Source organism: Amblyomma mixtum, chromosome 6 (genome assembly GCF_055824585.1).
Source record: "Amblyomma mixtum isolate Tamu chromosome 6, ASM5582458v1, whole genome shotgun sequence".
Classification (NCBI taxonomy): domain Eukaryota; kingdom Metazoa; phylum Arthropoda; class Arachnida; order Ixodida; family Ixodidae; genus Amblyomma; species Amblyomma mixtum.
The window spans coordinates 159,211,281-159,236,545 of NC_143017.1; the positions used below are offsets into that span (position 1 = coordinate 159,211,281).

General features: G+C 46.8%; 1 protein-coding gene and 1 long non-coding RNA gene across 3 annotated transcripts in view; both read left to right on the forward strand.

Moving 5' to 3' along the window:
- The window catches only part of zfh1 (Zn finger homeodomain 1), a 702,801-nt gene that overhangs the window by 469,067 nt on the left and 208,469 nt on the right, over positions 1 to 25,265 (forward strand). The gene's annotated exons all lie outside the window — the stretch shown is intronic.
- On the forward strand, positions 6,845 to 10,444 carry LOC149340967 (uncharacterized). Its single transcript, XR_016283373.1, has 4 exons — positions 6,845 to 6,877; positions 7,100 to 7,189; positions 8,278 to 8,389; positions 10,330 to 10,444. It is a non-coding gene; the product is annotated as an uncharacterized LOC149340967 (long non-coding RNA).

Genomic DNA, 25,265 nt, shown 5'->3' on the forward strand with positions numbered 1-25,265 from the left:
CATTTTCGCTCAAACATTACGGCTGTAGCTCCGTTGTACACAGTAGTCTGTCGACTTATAACCCGAGCATTCTATGCTGACGGATTTTAAAAGACGGAGAACCGATAGCTTCCGAAACTTAGAAACCGAAAGCCATTTGAAGAGTTTGAGTTAACCGCATGAGCGGCTGTACAGACAAATTCCTCCATCTATACCCTAGCTTTTTACTCAGACAGTTCTAGTTCGGGTTTTCATCTGAGATGTCTGCCGTCAGAGCTTGGGCGAAAATAGATGGTAACCTTTTTTCAGTGCCAGACATGACTGAATACGACCGGCAAGTGTTAAGAAAAATGAATCTTTCCGTAATTACCTTGCGATGGGCCGTATAAGCACAGCGCGCCCGTTTAGGACGTCACGGGCACGATTGCTGGGAAGGACGGCGTGAGCCTTAATTGCCAGGATTTTGTTGACGCTGTGCGATCGAGGGAGCTTTGGTGAGATTCGTTTTCGGCACCCCACTGAGAGTACTCCGCCGCCGAAAGACTCATTGCTTGAAGGCTAGAAAAAAATAGGTATATATAGAAGCATTGAACCTTAGCAACATCGTGCTGTTCTTTAGTGCCTTAGTGGATTGGCTATCAACTGGAGCGACATTGACTACGCCCGAACGTTTTTCCTTCAAGCAAATTACCCGAAATATTCATGATGAACGTAGTGGGGTTTGCTAGTTTGCGTCCAGTGTGCAGTAATAAACCATACTCCGTAGGAGTATTTGAGGGGGGCCGCCCGGCAAGGTGAGATCTGCCTCAAGAAACTTTGCATTGAAGACGCACATTTACGCCTTTTCTCCCTTTCTTCGCCTGGAGATTTAGTTATGCGATCACCCCTTGTGATCACCTCCTCCAAGAGTCGCCCACAAACCGGCCCATTTTATTGCTCCGTTAATTAATTGTAAACATGCCCTTAATGCCGGCATTGACTACACGTCCGCTCCATTCGCGCTGTTACACCCGTCTTGGACTTTCCTTTTATATACACAACGCAGACACGCTTCTCTTTCCTTCCCATACACGCCAGTGCGGCCAACCGAAACAAGCACACACAATGTCAGGATGGAGAGTCACCTGCCCCACGCGCGATCCCGTTCGAAGCGAGCGAGAGCTCCTCCCCCCTGCGAGGCGAAATTTGGAGCCGAGAGGGTTGGCGCTCGGGAGCGCGGGGTTCCTGGTGAACCTTATCGGCCCGCCGTGCGCCCGGAGAGGCGGCGGCGCTGCGAGAAGAAAGGAGCTTACGGCACACATTTGCCCTTGTCGGGCTTTATTGATTCCACATTAAGGCAGCCAGAATCAATGGCAGTATTGCCGGCGTGGGATCAGCAGATGCAGCGCACCGGAAGGCGCACCGCCGAGCCTCGCTTACACACACACACACATACAAATACGGGCTCCGGGCACCGGTCTGCCCGCTGTACGAACGCGCACATTCTGAAGCACCGCCACCTATACACCACATACATACGTGTAGCTGGCGGGAGGAATGGGGTGGCTGGTCGCGTAGCGCATAGGGTTCGCGTTCAGGATAAGCCATTGGAAGTGCTTAGTGAGGCTCGCAGAATCGAGGAGGAGAGACAGTACGCCGGTTTATGTAATCCGTATACCTTGCTGCACAAAATGTGTCACATCCTGTAAGTCGGTTAGGATATACACTCGCGCTCTATGCTCCTCTTATTCATCTATAGACTGTGTCAGGACCCGGTACGGTCGGGGGAAAGGCGGTGTTTGTTGTGATTGACTGCCGCCTTCCGACGCGTCGAAGACACATGGTCTTAGTGTTTTGTTTGTGTTCGTATACACTCTAAGAAAAAAGGGTGTAAGAAGGGTGTATCTTCACGACTTATGCTATCTGAAGGCGCATGGACTAACGATGCACTTTGCAGAGTGCATCATTACACCCGTGTCGAGGTGGTGGAGGCCGTTAGTCTCTTTCAGAAAACTTACCCCCTTTTTTACTCTTCAAACCAGCTGTGTTCCCTCTGCGCGAAGACGCTGTACAGCAAAGTATGCAGCCCTCACCGCCTCCCCTCCCTCTCGAAGATGGCCCTCTCCCGAAAGCGGGGTGGCGGGGTTATTTTGAGGACAATAGTTAAAAGCTACGCTGGCTCACGCTCCCCCACTGCATTGATCCTTTCATCCGCGCTGGCGATACTGACCGCGCCTCCTCGCTTCTTCAAGGGACCAGAAGCTATTTCTTGGAAGAACACGTACAGCGATCTTCTGCCCATCTCCGCCTGGAGGCGGCTTGCGGATGCACAGAACGTTACTGAAAAAAGGTGCATTGGCCGCGATCAGCCACGACAACCATCACGCATGCAAACATGCTCTTGGTTGCTAACGACCAAAATAATCATTAATATTCGGTGCATGTGATTTCATACTCGTGATTTGATATCAGTTTAAATAGAAGTAAGTCAGCAAAGACAGACGGCATGATCGGTGCTGTGCTACTCTTCTGACCAATCGCAGCTCTGAACGAAATCAACAGTTTAGCGCTTCAACACACCACAGGCACGAAAATTATTGCGCTTATAATTTCGGCTTGTGGTTACGCTTTTATTAAAGCGGTAATAAAAGCTTTAAAATGAACAGTTTTGCTTCACAGCCAGCGTAAGCTCTATTAGTTAGCGCTGTTCTTCATTTTCTAATGCGTACGATAAATACCAGGGCGGTTAATTCCCTCCGTACAATTTCGAATAACGTGCACCGCTTTTCGAATAACCCCTCGTTGTGGCACATGTTCCTGAGCAAATAACAGACGAATAGCAGAAGGGGTTCAGGTTAACATGCATACAAGTTAATAAATCAAAATCAGACCAACGAGCGAGATTGTTGACGCAGTAATTTTATGTTAGCTGAAGATGCAATGTAACGCAAATCCCGAATAAATTGCACTCTCATATTTCTGCTCCATTTCAACAACAAAAAAGAGCCCTACTCGCTGATAACCGCGTGATCTTCACCACTAATACTGACAACGCTGAAAAACAAAAATGCAAGAAACTAGGGAAGGAATAATTCTGCATCTGAGCTGAGTTGTGAACGTGGCCTGACCATTCCATATATATAGGTACTTTTTTGTTTAGAGCACTTTTACCAAGACACGAGCCAGTCCTCAGAGTCGCACTTTTGCTGGTCTACTATGAGATCACCAGCATTTGTACATCTGCTCGGAAACTCCTCAACGCAGCGTAAAAGACATTTCTACGTTTCCTTTCCAATAAGTGTACGGATCCTTTCTCTCGGCACAAGATAGCGAAGCCCATAGTAATCAGTTTTCGAGATAGCTGCATTTCCTGATCATGTTTTGGCGCATACAAGTGTTTCACATAGAAGCAATTCAATTTCAGCTTATTTTAAATTGATAAACAGGGAGCGAGGTGACCAAAGCGATTTAAGTCTATTCGAACTTCTCTTGCGTATGAAATTGTGCTGCACGCCTACAAGAGCAGAAATTAGCTTAAACTCAGTGTACGTGTACGTAACTTTTAGCTTTTAGGTTGTTCCGCGCAGCTTTAATGCAGTCAAGTAGTACTGATAGTCAGAAATGAAGTTGACTACCTCCATTTTTTTTTTTCGAACTGTAGCGCTATGGAAGCATCGAATTCCGCAACAAACCGGGAGCCAGAGGAAACAGTAATCAAGGCGCTTATATTGCGGCAGTGCATTGTGAATTCTTATGGAATGGTTCATGCGTCAGGAAATAACTCTTTCTTTTAGAGGCTAATGATAAGCACTAAACAGTACATTGCACTAGATAGACGCAGCCCGAAGACCCAAGCTGGAAAATAAATGAAACTACGGCGTATAAACCGGCAGGTTTTCCTTCATCATCGTAAGTTGCTTCGGATGACTGAGACTTTTGTCTTGTACGCACAAATAAAACTGAGCTAAAGGACACATTGTATCGCACTGACGAACCAATCTTTAACAAAAGCATAAATTCAGCGGTGGCAACTGCCTATATAGAATAAAATGAAAGCGCGTAAATCAGAATCAGAATCATGTTTATTCAACATCATGTCGATGTTGGGTGCGTCGACAAAAAGCCAGTGAAAAAGGCTTGACGAGGCCGACGCACCCCACAGAGGCATTGCAGTGGTACACAAACTTCAGAGCACTTTCGAAGAAACAAACAAGCATACAAACAAACAAAATAAATAACAGATTTGGCATTAGCTATGCATCAATTCGGACTCCTTGTTTAATTGATGCGGGAGGGTGTAGCTCAGCATTTGATAGCCGTAATTGGTTCTCATCCTAGGCACATACCATTTGGGTGTCGCTCGTGTAGAGTACTTTAGCTCTTTGCATTGTAAACCTGACAGCTTTGCCATAGGGCAATTATTTTTATTAACACTGGATTTATAACGCCGTAGAAGTAAATTTTCATACAGCTGTGGTAGGCGGGTGATTCGAAGTTCATCGAAAATCGGTTCAGTGTGTCCTAGCCGAGGAGCATTCATAACATTTCGTACAGCTTTCTTTTGAAGGAGATACAAACGGTTAATATTTGTATAAGACGTGGTACCCCACACTAAAAAGCAATAATTTAAAACAGAAGAAAACAGCGCGCTATACAGTATCTCCTTAATACTCTTCGGCATGAAATATCTCAATCGACACAAAATACCGACAACCTTTGACAGCTTGTTCATCACCATGTCGACATGATCGTTCCAGCTCAGATTCTCATTAAAAATAACACCTAAACTTTTAATCGCTGGGACCATTTCGATAAGTGACTTACCAATCCTTAAACTGAGTGGTGGCACATTAGTCAGCTTGTTACGAGGCCTGAAGAGCACAGCTTTCGTTTTTGCAGTGTTTATGTTTAATAAATTATTTTGAGACCATTTTTGGAGTGACTGTAAACATTCTGTGGCTTGTTTTTCGAGATCTGGCAACTGTGCAGCTCTAAAGAATAAAGTTGTGTCGTCAGCGTAAATGACAAATGTTGGAAGATTACTAATACAAACGATGTCGTTAACATAAATAAGAAATAGTAATGGCCCCAAAATACTACCTTGCGGAACTCCTGAAACTATGTGCTTAATATCAGATAAATCATTGTCTATTTTTACTTGTTGGGATCGAGAACTTAAATAAGACTGAATTATGTCAAGAAACTGTCCGCGGAAACCGTAGTGCTCGAGCTTAGTCAACATTATTTTGTGGTTTATGCGGTCAAACGCTTTTGAAAAATCGATGAATATACCAAGAGTAAGAAGTTTCTGCTCGAAGGACTCTAAAATTAGCTCTTTTTGTGTTAGCAGCGCGGTTTCCGTCGAACAGTTCTTCCTAAAACCATGCTGACTGGGCGTTATTATGTTATATTTGTCACAAAAACTAGATATCTGCTTGAACAAAATCTTTTCAAAACACTTCGAAAAAACAGGTAGAATAGATATCGGACGATAATTTGACAAACTGTTCTTGTCTCCACCTTTGTGAATAACTGTGACTAATATAGACGGAATAATAGACGGAATCGCCCGAATAACCAGTCGGTTGAAGCGTCTTAACGGATGCTTGCTGGCATAGCGCTGGCAGTGCTCCATTTCTGCTCTGTTGACCCATTTTGAAAATATTTTGAGAACTTCGCGAACACTGGAACGATGAGAGGTGAGAACTGCTGCATCAACAGTGGTCGACTGTCGTTTGAAGCCCTCTTCTGCGCCATCTTCCTCAAATGTTCAAATTTTGTGAATCCCCTTTTTTTGCCTGACGCTTCTGATCACTCGATGCGGCTTTATTAAATCCATATCTCTACAGCTGTATCTATTTCGATTGAGTTAAACTATTTTTGAACAGAGCGGTTTTTTTGCTTTCTTCGGATTCTCCTCACACGTGCGGCCCCATAAGCACAAAAGAAAGTTGAAATTTCTCGCAGCAATATCACGCGGCAATATCAGTATTTAAAACTGTTACTGTACCTGACATTGAATCAATAATGCTGCAGCATTTACATCGCTTTTTTAGCCGGTTCTGTGAATGATTTAGAAGTACAGGAAGGGCAGTTTATTGATATATATTTCGCAGTGCCTCCTGTACGCGGTAGTACGAGAACTTCCGAATGATGCTCGTAACTTTAAGCTGCAGCTGCTCTGAAAACTATTATGTTGCATACACCACACATTTACGGCAGCATCTGCGTAATTCATACTGCGTAATAGCTGGCTGCATTAAAAGCTTCAAAGGGATACTGCAAGAACTGACAAGACGAGTCTCGCCGCGCTCGTTGTCTCCAATAAACGAAGAGTTGTGCGCACGCCGAAAGCGCGGAAAAATACGTGCACAAGGGCAGAGAGGCGCATGCAAAAATAATAAGCTACCAGCACATTGCAAGGACCAAAGGTTGTTGCCCCGCACGCGGGCGGCTTGACCTTGGGACACTACTGGGAACGCAGACGTTCTTTCAGTCAGCGGAGAAAAGGAAAAGAGGGGAAGCGCGGGGTCCGGCGGAACGAAAGAAAGGCACGAAGCATGGAGGAAGGAAAACCTCCTCTGTAATTCCTCTAAGCAAGCTTTGGAAGCGATGGCTGGCGATAAGGTTTATAGTAGTTTCTCCCTTCGCCCTCTTCAGGTCACGTGACTGTCTATTTGGATTGGCCGCTCGCTTAAAGTCGAAGACGAAGCCGCTGTTTACCGCGCCTGGGTGCCGTGCGTGCAAGTCGCGACGCGCATTCCTCTTTTCATCTTGTAGTACGGGCCTGTGTGCGTTTAGGTTCTGCTCAGCGATTATTACATCGTGCAAGCTTCATCGATGTGTGATGCTGCAGTGGGCGACATCTTCGCGGCGCCCTCATCGTACGGATTCTTTGCGCCCAATTTCAACCGTACAAGTAAGTGACATTTTCGTTTTGTCATACGGGTTGTTTCCTGCCATCAAGTTATGGTGTGTTTAATACAGATTTTTTATCATGGATCGTGTGTGCGAGCCGCTGCTTGTTGCTATTTCTTGTTTTGAGCCGGTCGCGTGCGGCCGGAGGGAGCCTATCGTGTACAACACGCGATCGCAGCGGCGCAATCTGCAGGCGTCTTTCTCATGCTTTCTTTCGCTGCAGGCTCTGATCCTTCGTCTGCCGTGCGAAAGAACATTGCCGGTCGTCTGTTCAACGCCAAGTATTTGTCCCTGCTCACGACCATTTAGTAAGGTAAGTCCAAACCGTAGTCTCCGTTCAGAAATGGGCGAGTAAATTAGTGTGCGCGCTTCTGCGGCACGTACTGCGCGCAGTGCTCACATCTACTGCAGCGCTGTATGTGATTTTTATTGGACAATAATCCCTTTATAATTTTAGCGCTGCAAGGCAACTCCTTCTGCCAGGCCGCTTTTTTTTTTTTTGCGAATGGACGGCGTCAATTTTTTTTTCTTTACCACGGAGTAGCAAGCAAACGATAAAACAGTAAACGTGAAATTTATTTATTCATAGGCAAGAAATTAGCAGCTCATTTGTGCTCTGCTCTTCCAGGCATGCGGCCGTTTTCGCTTACACCTTGCAATATTTTTGCTAACCCAGAATGTGACTTATCATGCCAGCAGTTTTACTGCTTTCGAATGGCAAGATGCGCTTGCTAATGGTGTTAAGTTGATATGTAACTGGCTCTTCACTCAGGCTGAGAACTAATAGAGAAAAGTGAACTTGTTTAGTTCTTTTTACTAGTGAAAAGGTCGGGGCTAGTTGGTGGCCAAACATTAGCTCACAAAAGCGTACAGTCTATGTCACCTCTTTTTGTGCTGTTGTATTCTCTTATGAAAGAGTGAGACTTTAGGTTTGATGTCGCTCTAAGAGGTTGAATAGAAGAATACGCTAGTATCTAAGCTTTTCTGTTTAGAACAATAAGGATTTTGGTTGCACTGCGGTAATCTGTCAACAAAAAAAAATTCTGTAATGAATGCTGTCAATCTCGTAAGCAGTAACAGTATAGTTCTTTCTTTTTTCTGCAGTGGCTGTTAGAAGATATGTTAATTATGTTAGGCACTTAGTGACAATTCACTGGTAATAGGCCATTGTGCTGTAGAAGTTTGTCTAGGCTTATTATGCCAGTGCACTGCGTCAATTATGCCTGTTATAAATATGTGGCAAGTGCTGTAATGGATAAAATTTGGAATAAAAAGTTTTTTCTCGTTTTCAAACTATTCCTGTCGTTTTTTGAGCATGTGTGCTGCCATTACGTGGTTTAATGAACATATAAGTTATCACTAACCATTACACTAACGCTATAAATGAAACCTCTATTGCAGTGCACCTGGGAGAAGGAGGGATGCAAAAGTGCACAACCATTGTCACTCCTAGCACCGAAGTTCAGCCTGGATTCTTCAAAACCGTACGAGTGGCCGGGACTAGATGTGTGTGGTATGTATGTTTTTATGTAATTGGGACATTGTTGCGAGTTCATCATCACTTGATGTCCATCCGTGAACATAGTATGCTATGTTGCGCAGCTGCAGCCATTCTATTACAGAGATTTTAGAGCTTTTCAATGTTTTCGAGGACTTAGTTCTGAAAGAATTTCTGAATAATGGTTTGAATAATTGTGACCACTTTTTATGGCATGAAGTATAAATGCAGTTCTTTTTCTGCAAAAGTAGGCTGGACTTCAGCAAAGATTTCATATTGAATTAGTTGGAGAGGCGCTGCCTACAATTCATGTTGCTGGAGAAGTCAGAAAAAAATGATGCAGAGTTATGGTAATGCTTGGCAGGGTGGCATGCTACCAAGCTAATATGACTAGCATCGTTTATGCATGTAGAGGTTAATGTGATATGAAGGTATGTGAGGCTGTTCATCTTCTTTGCACTGTTCACACTTTCTTTTTGAGTAGGAAGGTGCTATTCACTGATGTGAATAATTTCCAGTAACTCACGTGAACCCATATTTGTTCTATTTCACATTGGAGTGAACTTAAAATTTAACTAAGCTCACGTGCCCTGCATGTGACAGCAGATATGGAAGGCAACTGGTTTGATAGCCATTCTTGCATGCTGTCAGTCAGTGTTTACAATTTCATTATGCTAAGCATCTGAAAAGATGTGTAAAGGTAACACAACATTCTGTTGTGCCAGCAAAATGTAATTCATGAGAATTACTGCTGCTGCATATGCTGCAAGCATTGGATGAAGCAGCACTGTCTAAATAAAAAGACGAGATTTGTAATTTCCTCAAGAAAAAATAGTGCTTTAGAGGGAGACTATTCTATGCTGCTTGTGTAGTTAATGTAGTCTGTCAGTGAAGGCCAGTCCATAACCAAAGCTTTTTGCACAGGCATAATGTAGAGGTGTAGTATGAAACAGGCTATGAACGTGAATAAAAAGTATCTTTATTATAATGTGGTCCAAATAATTTTTTTGGTATGACGTTACCTCATGCATGGAGACAACTCTTTAAATGTGTAAGTTGCCCTTGCTATTATTTCACGTTTAGCCAAAAGCTTTTCCTTGTTTTCCAGGAGTGGTAGACTAAGATTTATAGTGCATAGCCTTTGTGCATAGGCCTTTCACCAGGTATTTAAACTGTATCGAAAGGCTGTGACAATGGAATGCACCCAGAAATGCCATCACAGGCACAAGCTTCCTGCTGTTTGCTAATCGGAAATGAATTCACAGGTAATATGTGCAGGGAAAATTACAGTTGGAAGTATCACTCACTGATGCTCAGATAATCACCTACACTTCCCTTTTAGGAAGAAAATTCACTGTATGGGCAACAAAACATATAATGGCATCAGAGACCAGAGACATATTGTTAGCAAGGGCTGCATGAAACCTTAACCACTCTAGATACAGAGAAATAAAAACACGAGAATGGTGGGAAGGGTTTGTTAAACGACATTTCATTTTATCACCTTTTAGTAGCTTCCATTTCATGCACATGTTTTTCTGTTTCTTGATATGACCCTCTTCTTAGTCTGGCATCCGGGATGCCAGACTAAGACTTGCCCGGCCCGTCGAAAGACTCCCGGATGCCAGTCTGGCATCCGGGAGCCTAACCGTGCAGCTGGGCACAATATTCTGGTTTTTTCCTGAGAAGCCAGTGTGCTTGTGATAATGTCAGCATATGTGAGTGATTAAGTAGCTGCCATTTAGGACATGTTTTGTTTTTCCTGCATATCTTTTCTGATTTTGGTTCTCATTAATAAACAGAAGCCTGCACTTGTGGCATTGTTTTCATGCATCGCCCTTTATCCCAGCCTTTTGTGTGGTTTACACTTTTAGACCTGAATTAACTAAGCCCATGGTCACGTCGTCTGAGCTTTGTGGTTGCAAAATTCATTATATGTTTTCTTCTCTGTGCAGGTCAAATACATGGTACATACTGCCTCCACCTGTATGAAGAAGACTGCCAGGGTCATTGCTGTAATATGGTGTAGCATGTGACAAAATAAATATGACGGTATGTTTCTTTCTCCGATTCGTTTATGAATTCTTTGTGTACATTCTGCAGTAGTACCTGCACCTGAACACAATGACACAGACCATCTCACATGAAAGATTCGTCGCAACATTTTGACACTGCCTGCACTTCCAGAAAGACTCGGGCTTCTACCATATGGGTCAACTTTAGTTCTGCATTCAATGGGCAGGTTTACTCTACAGAAGGGTAATAATGCTTTCGTGTGGACAGTATAAATACACCACCGAGTAGTGCATAGATACCCTTTGCAGTAGGGCATTACTTTGTACCACTAGAAGGGTAACTTTATCCATCATGTAAGGGTATAAGCATGCACCACAGGGGTGCAAACTTTGCTCTGTTTATGATGGTATAAGTTTAGTCTTTGACAAAGTAACTTTGCACTTCTATACATAGCATAAATTTACCTGCTAAAGGTGCAAACTTGCACCTTGCATGCTAGGATATGTTTATGCTTTCCTCAGGCTAACATTTACCCCTTTTAGAAAGGCGTAATGTTATACCTAACTAGTTTAAAGTTACTCTTCCTATGTGAGTGCAAGTTTAGGCTATTAGAGCGTAACGTTACTCTATGTGCGAGAGCATAAATACTTAGTCTCCAAGAAACAGCGTAACCTTACCCCCAAAAAGGTGTCAGCTCAGCGACAAGTGTTTTACCCCCCAAAAAGACTAAGATCACACCTTTTTTTCTTAGAGTGTAGAGTTTGTAGGAGCTCTCTAAGGCGCATAAGTCTGCCTCTCATCCCTAGCTTTTGTTGAAGCATTCGAATATTTTTTTGAAAACTGGTGAAATAAAGCTTGTTATCGGTGGTACGGCGGCTTGTATGTAATGTTGAAAATGGGCGTTTATCACAAGGAATTTTTAGCGCTGCTATTAGTGGCATAAACGCGTGACGCCGGAGGTGCTTTGTAAGTGTACGAACGTTTCTGGGTCGCGTGCAGCTGCATAAATTATATTATGCGAAGCATATTAACGTAGGTTTCGGGCCTTCGCGCGACGCCCGGCGGTGGCCACCATTGACCTTGAAGTGAGATCACATGATGTGACGTCACGTGATGACGTCACGTGATGACGTCACACCGGCTGCAGATGGGGGCCTCATATCGCGCCGTCGGACGTCGCCCGGCGGAGGCCTCCACGCTTCGGTTCGCGCCGTCACGCGCGACGCGGCGGCGGCGCCACCATCGCTGCATCACGTGATATGTGACGTCACGCCAGGGATGAAGCGGCGCGCGCCCGCCGTCGCGTGACTCGCGTCAGTCTCTGTGCCCGCAACCGCGCCAGCGTCTTTGCGCTGGGCGTGTATGCGGTCAAGATGCCTCCAAACGCTAAGGACGTTAATAACCTAAAACCACGTCTCCGTTACTTAGCCCTATCCACACTGAGACAGCTGCTTAACATGCTTCGCATCCACTGGGCTTAACCTTGATAAGCCTCCAATTTTTTTTTTTAACCAAGTACTGACAAAAACAAAATGGCAATGACCGGCTCGTAGCCGCCGACCTCCTGCTTGCGCTCACTGCATTCAACAAAAAACTAGACAGTGACGTATTGTTTATATTATTCCCGTAATTATTAAAGTGGTCGCGTTAGAAAACTCATTTGGGGGGGATATGTCGTCGATCACATAATTCCCAGGACCGAAAGTGATGTCACCAGACAGGAAGTGGAAACTGTATGTTTCGATGTACATTTCTTCATTACACCCGTGTCGCCACCTCTCGCCACTTTCGGAGAAACGTCTAAGCACAAGCTAGATGATCCAAAGAGATGTCTGGTTATGCGTATACGGACGTGGTTGGACGTGGATGTGTATACGCACACACTTCCTAGTAAGAGTGACAGGAAATTTGATCTGAAGGCTTCATCAGGTTCTGATACTATCGTATTGCCGACCAATATGTAATTAGGTGTCCCTGTGAACTTTTTTCGTGTTTTTGAATCTTAAGTATCGCTTTTTGTGCTACTTCAAATTTATACGCACAGCGCAAGAGATGCTTTGAAGGAGTGTAACAAGGAATGCGTCTTAACTTTTCGAAACTATTCACCGCTCGTTCGTAATCAAGCATTTGAAGACAAGTAAATTACCTTTATTAGGCCGCAGTCACGTAGTCTATCGACTTTCTTCTATTAAGATTTGAGCGTCATAATCATCACCATTCACCTTTGCCTGATGATAGTGATGGAATTTGCTCTGCTGTGGACATAAGATTTTAGCCCTCTGTCATAAATATTTTATTGAATGAAACATCGAACCATGCCCACCTAGGAAAACGCGAGCCACTTTTTGTTTATGATTTTTAATACATTGAATTGATTTTCGGCATAAAGGTTTTATTTCGACCTTTTTTTTTTTGTTTCCAAGCAACGTTCATAACTGCCCGATTCGCGGTGCTGAAGACGCGCATTGCTCGCCGCGTTCATTCCAGCGCTCCAATCGAACGGACAAGTCTCGCTCTATCACGCCGCTCATCATCGGTCGTAATTATCGTTAAACATTTACGCATCGCGTGATCGGCTCGGCCAGTAGAACCTCTCTATTTTTTCCTCTTCTTATTCTTATATTTTTCGATTCGCGGCGCAGTCGGCGAGATCGAAGCTGGCGTTAACGAACGCTCGCGGTGCCGGTCTCACTTGACGCTGCTCAATCTTCCCGCCGCGAGACGTGAAGAACGACGAGGCGTTAATTATAAAACAGCGATCCGGCGCTATATACCAATGGGAACTCGGGCTCATTATACGCGCTGCAACTCAAAAACGAATTATCGATACCCTAATTTTCAAGAAATTCATATTTTGCTTTAACAGCTCGTTTTCTTACTTCTTTTTTTCGAAACGCAGAAGTTTGTCGACCATTATTACCAAACTCACGAAGATATCAAAACTACGAGACACACCCACTTTGTTTAATTTATTTTTTCGTTTCAGTGTAATAAAGTAAAACAAACTTGATCGCCGAAGCAAACAAAATGTTAACAGACGCAATGCATCTGCATCGATAATAATGCGTGGCGTCAGAACTACATATCGGGTTGACCGGCGCGGTCTTGCTTTTTAGCTCGTCAGGCTTAGCGCCATAAAGGCAGGAGCGCTGAACGGAGAGAGCTCCCTGCAGAGTCCACTTTTTAATGAGCGCTTTGTATTCTAATCTGACGAGCGTTAATGGCGGCGCTCCCGTAGTTTCAGCCCGTGCTGTCAGTGCATTGGAGTTGAGCTTATAGAGCTGCTGTGGCGGTCTGGTTTATCGATTGCCTTGAACGGAGTAATTATTTCTCATCAGAGTCCGATAGAGATATTGGACCGGGATAACAGTGAGCAGAGATACCCGCTTCTGCGCGCACAAGTGTACGCTCGCTAGAACGAAGGACAGCTACGATGCTTGGCCAGTCTATTATATCTTTCTTTCTTTCCCTGGCGTTCTCCCTTTTTCTTTCGGAATCTGACTTGTCACGCGTCTGTGGGCGCAGTTTATTAAAATGAAGAGATATAGCTTAACTGATTGAGCGCCTGCCTGGCCTGCACCTCGTCTCGATCTGTAATGCGAGCGGACAGAGGAGATTAGTGAACCACGCCGGTTGCGATGGTTTGTTTTTCGTTCGGGCACGGAACTTTTGCTGTGCGCGGGTTTAGGTTGTTTTGTGTGTCCTGAGAGTGGGCCAGTATATCCGATGAACTTACATCTCCTTCTCGGCATATCCTCCACGAGGGCGTACATGCTTGCATGCGTGTGTGTCAGTAAGTTAAGCGTTATAATTAGTGGGTCATTGTAGCGCATAAAGACAGGAACTGCCGCGTGCGAAGCATTCTTATTTTGCTGGAAAGGTAAAAAAAAGATGACAATCAAGGGACTGTCCTATTTGCTCAGTGAGCGCGCGTGAAACCTTCAGTTATGATACGAAGCAACGAGGCTGTCGGTTGTCCAAGACAGGTTCGACCGAACCAATCGCAAACCTGTGCAAATTGTTAAAATTTGCGGCGACCCCTGTAAATGTACATCTTTGGTCAAAGTTTTTGGACTGCATGTTTTGTTTGATAGCGTACTAACGTTAGAAGTTGCTGTGTCTAACATACGGGGTCGGACATTCTTTCGCGTGGTGGGACGGCAAGGTGTGTTGTTGGTGAGTGTCGATCACACAGTGTTTCCTTTTGGCTCACCAACGGGATGACGCGCAGGGGCACAATCAATTTTAAATTTATCGTACCTTCCAGTCCATGCAGTTGTATTTACGTTATAAGCTTAATTTTAATATTTTGCGTAGGCAGATCAGTTGCCAATAACAGTCTTGAAAGGCAGTACTCCGCCTCCATGCATCATGCACGACCATCACAATGTGATTGCTGAGATGTTCGTTTAGACGCTTGCATCTTGAGGCGGAGTCTGTTATTGACTTCATCGTTGTGGAATAAGAGCACACTTCTTGAAAAGCGAACGGAAACGAACTTAACTGAGCGCAACATTCGGATAAAACTCTAGCCAGAGATTCTAATCAAATAATATACCTAATGAAGTCCTCACCCGGTGACAGAAACTCAGGAAGTTCTCGCGCACCGAAAACTGCACACATGTGAAAACCAACGCACATTTAGTTGAGGGCACGAGGCTACACGCGCATGGGTAGTCGTCAATAAAAAAATTAGAGGGGCGCTTAAGCTCCGCCTTCAAGGTATGACGAAATCACGTAATGGGTTAATTCCCATCTATGCAGGAGGTCATTCTCTACTTTGCGGTCGTAGATCCCTGGGAGTCCCCATACCTCTCCAGGCGCAGTGGTGCAGCGGTTAATCGATTCGACACTGCCCTGCGATGGCAGGTGCTCCCAGCGGTGGGCCTTGTGGGGCCAAGGTTGCTCTTTAACTATTTTAACTGCCACCTGCCATGGCGGGCAGTTTGCTGACTATGCGGTGGGCAGGTTGTGATGACGCCTCAAGGTCACGTGACCTATAGGCGGCCGTGCACCTGCCTCCTAGGTTGCTCTCTGGGAAGCACCTGCCAGAGTCATGCTCGTGGTTTTTCGCTCATAACGCCGACAGCGGATTTTCTGGTGTACGGAGCCTTTAACGCTGTCGTGTTAAAATGTAAAAGTGACTGGCTTCACACGTGCGTGCCAGCTGCATAGACGAAGACACTGCGGACAGTCTTCACATCACCGCTTCTTTCTCTGCGTTCAACATTAAAAACAAAAAAGTTATGCTAACGTACACGGAGTGCAAAAAATTGGAGCCGGTCGTTTTGTTGCCCTGAACCGTTTTCTTTTTTTCTTTTCTTGCGCACAACAGAGGGGTTCGAACAGTCCACTGTGACAGCACGGCAAACCGGATAGAGTCCTGTTCCTGTGCTGCGACCTCTTCCTCGGGTTCGGCGCGCATCAAATATTCAGGCGTGAACAGGGAAGTCTGCTCCGGTGTAGGTGGTGCGACCACACCTTGTTCTCCGCGTTAAAGACGAGGTGACGGACGACAGCAACAAGCCGAAAAGGGTGGGGAACAAGTGCTGTCTCAGGATCGCCCGAAGCCGTTCACTGACTTATTCATGGCCACAGCGTGTGAATTGCGGGGAGGGGCGAAAACCCACCCTCCCTAAAGGCAGCCTCCTTCAACGTGAAGACGGCAGATCCGGGCTCCTGCGATGGGTTCACTAGATTGTTGCCGTTTGTTTTGAAACGCAGTGACCAGAAAGCGATGCTGCGGGCTTGTCGAATGGCGCAAAAAGAAAAAAAAATACGACACTGCACGCTTATATTACTGCAGTGGGGTAATTAAGTTATTAATTTGAGCGCAAAATTTACAGATTGCCTGTGCCATAGGAATCCGCTTGTGTTTTGCGTCTTCAGTGGGTCTACGTTTCTCCAATGAAATAAATGCTTTTAACTCAGCATGGCTGCTACAAACCACACTGCTAAAGACCCGCCATCATGATTTCAACATTGCGACATCCTAGTCAAGGCTGGGATGAGGAAGACATGTAGGAAGGAGGCGATAATTCAGAATTCCCTACTCTCACTGGGCTAGTGACCGAATGATTTGGCGCCACTCTTCATCACACATTTGTCCCCGGCCTTAGGGGCGCGATTGCGGTAGTGGCGCCGCGCGCTCATAAACTATGGGCTTCTACCTCGCATCACTGACGACGACTCGCACCCCGAGTGCTCTGGGGCTCGGTTTTGTTTAAAACTGGGCAGTTTAAGTACCTCTCCTGTTTTAAATCCGAAGCCCGTGTCGCTCCTATTGCGCAACTGCTCACCCTTCTCCCTCCCGTGTTGCCGATGTTTTTCGCGACCTATCCACCGTCCCCTCCCAGCCCCACTTGCCCGCTCACAAATCCCTCAGCTTTTCTTTGCGTCACATCCTTTCCTCCTCATTCTCCCCTTTCCCTCGCCCGTGCTTCCTTCCCCATCCTCGTCCCCCCGTGCGTCCGTTCCTTCCTTCGCTTCGCGGAACATTACCGGCGAAATTTATGGCTCTGAGATTCAATTTGCGTAAAAGCATTGTACGTGCGGGGTGAAGCTCTCGTGCAGGGCTTGCTGCTCGACGCCGCTCTTTATGTATAAATATGCATTGCGATTCCAACAAAATCGCCGCCGCCGCGGCTGTACCTCGACGGTCGCTGTTTCGTGTCGCATCTACATGAGCGCCCTCACGCGACTTGACGGAGAAGGATCGCCCGCATTGGCCACTTGCTCGCCCTGGCCTCCGTATACGCCCGACGCTGTGCTTTGTTTTGTTCGCGTGCTCGCTGGCTGCCAAAACAGCGCGTCGCTGGCAGCACCGCTTCCAAGCCAGGCTCCTGCCTTGCACGCGCTGGCGACGTGTCTCGTCGCAGGGCAAGTTGCTTGTTTGTTTGTTTTCAGCGCTAAGCTCTCGCTCGTGCGCCCGTGGCGGCGGCGTGCTTACACGAACGTCGCGCATTACAAACGACCGCCGCGACTTTGTTTTTGACGGAGACGCGCGGGCGATACTTGCGCACGTCAAGCGTTTGCGAAGAAATCGTTATTGATAACCTCCAGCTTGAAGAGCCCTAGGTATAACTCGCCGTGACAGGTTTTGACGATGCCGTCGTCCTTGCGTTTCGCTCTGCGCGCGGCTGGGATGACAGTGTGACACTAGCTGTTTTCTTACAGCGCGTGTAATCCGCTCCTGGTTCGACGCAGCGTGTACTAACGGCGTTCAATGACGCTGATGGCGTGCAGTGAAGGCGCCGAATCAGAAAAGTTGTGAGCCCTGCATTGTTCCGACTGTTCTCGTTCACGAACTTGAAGTGCATCGCCTATTCGAGCGCGAACGAATATTCAGCTTCTTTACTGACGACACCAGCACTCTCTTGTTGCTGTGTTGAACACCTCTGGCGACACAACCTTTGATACGCCGTGGCCTTGACAATATTGTCAGTTTCTCACACACAGCTATTTACTGATATTCACTTGAGACATTTGATATCTAACAATATTTCATAAAGGGACAGTCTTTGGTGTCACGTTCAGAAGGCAAAATTTTGCTTGAAGGCCACCAAACGCGGTATAGTCGAAAGAGGAGGCGCGGCTGTCGAACGGAGAGGGAAACTTAATTGTGAGATTTGTAGTTGAAATTCTCGCCCAGCAGCCTTTTGTTTCGAAAGAGGGAACGTGTTGCGAGGAACGGTTAAATTTGTGCGCGTCTGAGGCCGAAGGCGTTAGCTCCATCTAGTGTCGCTGATGCTCGCGTGAGAAGTACAGTCAGTGTCGCTTAGCTGAACTGAAGGTCGCCGGCAGCACATGAAGGCATATATGAAATCAACGAATCCCAGTTAAAACAACTCTCTAGAGTACGTTTATTGTATTCAGACCTGTAGGCTGTGCTCTGTATGTATCAAAAGAAAAACAGAAAATCTACATGTGCCATATCAGAGTAACAACTTGCTTATTTTGCACTCAAGCGGTCTACAGGAGGTATATGCAAAATCCTGAACGTTGCTCACCGTTAGTGTCGTGAGCCTGCGCCGTCGCCCTAGAACGAAACGGGATGGAGTTGACAAGAGATTCTCTCACATGGCCTGGTGCGGCAGCTTTGTTATCACATAAACGATCATTCGTCAACTGACCTGGCGTGGCACAGTTAGGGCTGTTTCGGCGCATAGAGCGAAGGAAGACATATTAATGAGCAATCTTCGATGTGCGCAACCTGCCACGCAGGGGGAAATATATCCTGGGAGCATCTTCGTAATTCATCGCAAGTTAGTTCCAGAGTCCGGACGAGCGCAACCTTCTCGCCCAAATGGGGTGGATTGGGGGGGATCGAGATATATATTCACTTAATATCTTCACGTCAAATGGTATGTAGAACCACAGGGCTGCATGCAATGCCGTCCTTCGCACGCGCAGAGCTGCTGATGCCGAACACAAAGCAAAGGCCGTCTTTAGAACTCGGGCGTCGGTGGCGATTGAGGGGACTAAATGATTCGTGTGTGCGATAAGACGGCGTTGACCACCGAGTGCAGCTTTTGCTGTCCACTCTCCTCTTGCCTGCCCTTGCTTTTATACCCTTGCTCTCCTATTCACTTTCCTTCCTTTCTTTATTGCTTCCTCTTTTTGTGCTTTTTCTTTGTTGCTCGTGGACTTAGCAAGTGGACATAAGGACAGCTGGGCCATTTGTCGCACTTGAAAAGAGCCGTTGGCCTAGTCTCGCTTGCTCTGTTTATTTCGCGAGGGATGCGCACAAGTCGGTGTTTCTTGTCTCATTTTGTGTTTTTTTCTTTTAATTCTCTTTCTCGGCCTGTCCCTCTCCGCGTACATGGTCCGGTTTTGGCATAGCCGGACGGCGCGCCATTCTTCTAGCGACCGCGCTTGGACGCACGCGCCTGCATGCGTCAGTTTATGCGGCTATTAATCCCTGACGCCGAATCGTAAGCTTCGTATTGTAAAGCACCGCGACAACGACGGGTTCAGCAATCCGGGGAGCACTTGTACATGTATCTTGTTTTCATCCTCTCCCGCTTCGCTTCGACGTTTATGTCTTCGTGTGTTTTTGCCGGCACGCTGCCCTTTCACTGGCATCGTTCGAAGCGCGCTCCGGGCCGCTTTCAACAACTTCACGGTTCGTGCATCTTGCTCAACAATCCGTACGCAGGCAGTAAAATCTGCATTTGAACATAATTGAATGAGATGACCGGCCATGCGTTCTAGAAGAGAAGGTGTATGTTCCAGAAGGGATAAAGAAAAAAATAAAAACGAAGTCGTATAGAAGAGAGAAGCGAACATTGCAGACGCCCTGTACTCATCGTGCGGCGTTCGTTTCTGCTAAAAGAAATTTTCAGCCAAGGACGACTGCCCGCTTTCAGCGTGTACACGCAGTTCTTTGTCGTGCTGGACACATGTCCACTGTCCCCCTGCCCTAAGCAGTGAGCTCTTTCACAGCGGGCTTGCGCGCTGTGAAATTGCCTGTCCCAGTGCACAAGGTCCAGCAGTTTTTAAGTGTCATGCGCGTACGTACAGATCCCTCTTTCTTCCCCTCTCTTTCCCCTCGCTCTATCTCCAAGTTTATATTCGTGCCTTTCGTCGGAGGCAGTCGTGTGCAACGAATGGCAATAACCCTTGGTGTTCTGGGCTTCTGGAACAAATACCCCGTGTGTCTGGGATCCCCGACTGCTTCGTGCGCGGCACTCGTTTTTGATGGGAATGGCCTTCTTATTACTGATTTCACTTTCTTACTAAATGCCCGTACGCTCTAAGAATTCAATTTTTATTCTTAATTTATTCTTTCTTTTTTCTCTCTATAAGCCTCGAAATGGCAACGCTCATATCGAGACTGGAAACAATAACTTGTTTATAACTCAGTTTGCGAAGCGTTATATGGATCACATTCGAGGAAGGCAACGATACTTTTGTGTGCACGGACGGAAATTAAACGAGATGAGCGGGATCACTTTCTCTGCTCCCACTTTCAGCTTCGGTGAGACATTTATAAGACCGTTTTTGTACTCTCTTGAAGCCGGACTATGTCGCTAAAGAAATGTGTACCTCGTGACTTTTCTTTAGCATGTGCTCCGCGTCGTATCCTCTGTACTGATTGCGTGCAACGGCATGGGGTACTCTTTGCGAACGGTCTCCCCCAATAAAACTTATTTGCTGTTTTGAGGTTGACCGCCGGCCTCGAAGCATCGACCGGATCCACATCCTGCATATCTCCATCTTATTGTGAGTTATGTCGATCACATTGCGACATACTCAATCGTACAGTGCTTGAAGAAAGTTCGGTCGCCACTATGACTTCTCCTGCCAGGCTACGCCTGTCGTGCTTCTGGGCTCCTCCCGCCTTCTTGATTCCTAAAAGGAGTGAGGATCCGTGTTCTCTGCGCTGCTTCAAGAACCCATTCAAAGGGAACTGATATACGCCAACAGGTAGAGGATGCACTTTCCCTTACATCTGCAGCTATTTTAGACAATTGTCTTGCGTGACTGCGCCTCAGTAATATCTTTCCCGTACATCCGCGTCCCGCTAACTTCTGCTGCCGGCTCTACGGCCGCTGCTTATAGCGACGTACTCAGGTTGGAAAATGCAGTCGTCCGAGAGAAAGATACCCTGAAAGAGGTGTGATTATTCAGGGCATTCTCGGTATTAACTTGAGGTTGAGGAGCCTCTTCAGTAATGTCAGCACAGCTCAGTCTGCTCCACGATATGGATTTACACTACTCGGCTGAACGACACACAACGATTACTTTAGGAATAAATAAGGGCTGTTTTCTCTCCTGAAGGGGTAGTTACGAAGCGCACTGGTTTTGTTTTGCTATCAGCACAAAATATGTGATGGATGACGAAAAATGGGCAGCAAAGATGCTTTAAAGCCTGGTTTCAGCCTTCGTTCGCCCGTCATCTGTAGTGCAGAACTAGTGCAAGGCAGTGTGACTTGGATACGTAGGAATGGGACGAAAGTAATGCTTTTTAGAAGGCGTCAAGTACACGATTCATATCCGAATTACGGCGTTTCGTCACCACCGCACTACCTACAATAACACGAATTCTATGGCCGACATTACGCCCATAGCTGTGCTGGCTCCCCGTGCGGACGGTGTGTATACATAGCAGTGGCTATACACCGGACGGTGTGTGTGCCGAGATAGTCCAAGCGCCGTTACGTCCTCACGGCAGGGCGTATTTCCATTACAATCCCCTCCTGTCCTTCTATTCCTTTCTCCTATCTCTATCTCTCGCTCTTGGACAGATTTCACTCACTTGAGAATGACCGGGATGCCGTGTCGCGCTGGTCCGCGGCTCTCGTCTTTTGAAAACGCAACCGCATTCAGTGGACGCTGCGCATTATTCAGACGGATTGCGAGCTGCTTCTTTCTTTCGCTTTTTTTTTTATTTGAGACGCTGTCCCTTTTCAAGCCGGTCACAGCTGACCGAGAAAACAGAACGGCGAGGTTTTATATACTCAGAGAAAGAGAGAGAGTGGGGAGGGGGGCAAGAAAAGAGCAGCATGAAATGGCCAACTCGTCAGGATTTGGGAGAAAAAAGTAAGGATGGCCGTTGCAAACTTGTGCCAGAGTATATATTAAAATCGCCGACGCGCGCCTTCGGACGTCGTGAGAGTCGTCCCTCGGTTCCACGGTGTTGTCCGGTTTTTAGCGATCTCCGCGAACGCCCACCAACGCCCACGGCAGCGCGCATGCGCGGCCAAATGACCAATGGCAGGCTCCCTTCGCAGCCTTCGTTCTTTCTCATAAGGCCTCCTCGACTCTATAAGGCTTGTATAACCGAGCTGCGCATCTCCTCTGCGCCCGGGAACCCGTCATTTCCGAGCGCTGCAGACTTCCTGATCTTTGTCATGCGTATGCCCGCGCGCCGGGACGCGTTGTTGCATCTCGTTCTTCTGCATTCTGACCCCTTATTCGATGCTTACTGCATGCAATGTGGAATTCATGCGCAGTCGCCGGATAGACCACGTAGCTCTCTATGCGTCGAAGATCGTCGTGAAGTCGTATACGTGTCTTGGGGCTTTTCGACTGTCATGGCGATTATAAGAATGCGGACGTGCACTTTTGCGGCTTTCTTGCCTCGAGATCCGAAGCGACTTTTGCGGCCGCGATGAATGAATGTGTCGGAAAACCGCACCACCATGTATGGTTATGCGCTGCTTTTCCGACACGTTGTTCATAGGAACTTGCAGCGGGACTCTGTGTTGACTCTGGTGCTAGCGAAGTCAAAACCGCACCATGTATTTAAATAGTGCCGTGCGCAACGATGTAAAATTCCAAATTGCTTAATCCTGTCGCTGTTTAAAAATTCTGGATTTGTTTTTCTTCCTTTCTAGACTTTCTTCATTGTCGTTAGTTTTCTTTTTTCCTTCTTTCTAGGGGGCGGGGGGTGAGGATTCTAGAGATCCTCTTATTTGACGCAGCTGCTGTGTAACAGAGATGCACTTGTTCAGGTGTTGGAACTCATTTACACTAACAGTCAAACAATACGGACTGATGAATTTCGAAGAAACAGCGTAGACAGAAGAAGGACGATGGACGAAACGGACATCGCAAGCTCAGATGAGAATCATTTCACATAAAAGGGGTCGGGGTCCTGTAGAAATAAAAGAAGTGAAGGCAAGCAACATTGCGGATGTCCTGTGTGGTTCACCAGATAAGATGGCACGCCTGCTGTCAGTGCCCTCCTTTGTAGAGCACTTTTCCCTTGTCTTTCATTACGTTAACACTACAAGCACCGCTTCGCGTGGTTTTCCCGAGTATTAGTTTGGTCTGAATACATATGACTTCATGAGGGGTTTGGCTAAGTGTAGCGTGGCGGGAATCTGTTGAATGTGCATGTATCTCCATGGTACATGTGCTTGTCACGATATGGTGGGCGGCTCGATGTTTGATTGGCGCCGAAATTATAATTAATCGGGCCAACCTGCCCACCACTGCACTCTCCGTAAATTCGGAGGGGGAGGAGCGACAAACCTCTCCACCCCGCGTGCGGAAGATGAGGTTAGACTGCTGACCGGTGATAGGGGCCACGCCTGATTAGCCGTTGACCGGAGGCATGAGGCGTATAGGCAAGTTTCCTCAGCAACCCTTTTACTTGGGTAAGAACAAGAACAAACAGCTACAAAACAAACCAAGCAATATTGCGAAAATACACAGGCGCGACGCGAATAAACACAGGATCAGAACACAAGCAACTATTGACAATAAGAAGGAAAACAACAGGGCGAGAACTATACAACAAAGTTACACGATTAAAGCAATATACAAAAGAATAGGACGAGAACAGCGACAGAACAAAGAAAAGAGCAGAGCGAGTGGTGAGAATCGGTGACTTAGCTGCGTAGTGGCAAGGTCCGGTCGCAGGGAGCGTCGGGCTGCGGAAGCGCGCGGTGCTGATGGGGGGGGGGTGCGGATACGGGCGAACTTGGGCCCCGGGTTACGCGTCTTCCACGCGTCTTTCGGGGCCGCCGTCGCCGCGCTCTACGCGTCAGACACCGCCTAGGCTCGCTTGCCGACCACTGCCCTGGCTGACCTTACACACGTCGGCACGCACCGAAATCTCAAAACCAACTAACTCGGTCGTGATTTTCCCGCCACCGTGTTCACGTGACAAACCAAAAAAAACAAATAAAAGCAAACGAATCCTCTCGGCCCCGTGCACCAACGATTTACAGATGTTGAGAAGGGGGGAGAAGAAACATGAAGAAACTGAAGGGGATGCGAAGGAAAGGTATGGTCCTAACGAGGAGCGATGTTAACTTCCCAAGGTTGGGACGGGTGCTAGGGCATTCACCGGCCGCTTCCCGTCCCCCCCTCGTGAAAGCACTCGCTTCCCGGCGATAATCCTGAGGAGGGGGGCGGCGTAGTCTTGACCCCCCCAGCGTCGCGAGGGGTCAACGCCCACGCGGGGGGAGGCAAAGTCATCGCCGCTGCGTCGCGACATGCCCGCATACTACCGGCGCCGTGGCCAGCCGTGGCCACTTTGGTCGGAGAAGAAAGAAGAAAAATAAAGCATGCGCGCACTTTGTGACAGTGCTTCATCGCACTTTCATGCTGATGTAGCTGTTCTGTCCATTTTTCTTCTTCCTAAACAATGCGATACCATGAAAGATCACAGAGATAAGTGAGCACTGTGCAGGATATCTGTTTATTTTCATCTTGAGCCTTCAATATTTTTGCATAACAACGCTGCGCTTCACAAAGAGCCACTGCGAGTAAGCCCCGTGAAGCAAATGCAAGCTTCTTTATCGAACTACAGCCACTCATGTAGACTACAATGGCGTATTCCAATTGTCGATCCGGGGCATCGCTTTGAACCCGCGAAGGAGCACAAAATTCACCGCGTATTTACTCAGACGACTCGATTTCCCCTTACGACGTATCAACCTTGCTTTAATTTATTTCCATCTGAAATGCTCACCTGCAAAGTTAATTACCATCGTATTATTTTCTTCACGCATATTTCATGTTTTATTTCCTCCCAATCTTCATCCCCACATTGTCCTCTACATGCTTGCCTTCAGCAGGGTGAGTAGTCGGCGTTTGTCAACATGCCTGCTTTCGAATAGCTCCGTCTCCATCTCTATTTCAGTTGGCTCCACCTTAGCTGCTTTTCAGCGCTCAATCCTTTCTGATCTGTGCGGTACCATCGCTTGTTTCGATCTGGGACGACTTGCGCATTGTGAAAACATGCTCGACCGTTCCTTTGTTTTTGGGTGTTGCAAGACCAAATAGTACAGAACAGTGCGTCACATAGTACAGAGCAGCGGTGCACTCTCAACTGCTTTAACGTAGCAAGATTTTCGAAACAATGATGTGAAATGCAGCTAATGCCTGCTATCATCTTAAATGACGGGCACATCTGAGC